Consider the following 305-nt stretch of genomic DNA (forward strand, 5'->3'; position numbering starts at 1 on the left):
TTAGTCCTTGAAGCAAGAGCCGAGGAGCCTGCTCAGCAGGGGAGCTCACCTCCGCCTCCAAGCCAGGTTCAAAGTGGAAAGCCCTCCTGGAGGTCAGGAGGAAGCGGCGCGGGAGACATTTTCCCGCAGTCCTCCCCACGCRAAGCGGCCGCGCGGAGCCAAGGGCCCGGCCGCCCGCGAGGGAGCGGGCGACGCGGCCACCACCCTCGTCGCCGAGCCGCGGTGGGAGGCGGGGTGGCGCCCAGCCCCGCTCCGGCCCGGCTGGGAATGGGCGCCGGGACCCCGGCCGCCGGGACCCGCCCCCG

Source organism: Nothoprocta perdicaria, unplaced genomic scaffold, assembly GCF_003342845.1.
Source record: "Nothoprocta perdicaria isolate Ctin4 unplaced genomic scaffold, notPer1 scaffold_166, whole genome shotgun sequence".
In the NCBI taxonomy this organism is placed as follows: domain Eukaryota; kingdom Metazoa; phylum Chordata; class Aves; order Tinamiformes; family Tinamidae; genus Nothoprocta; species Nothoprocta perdicaria.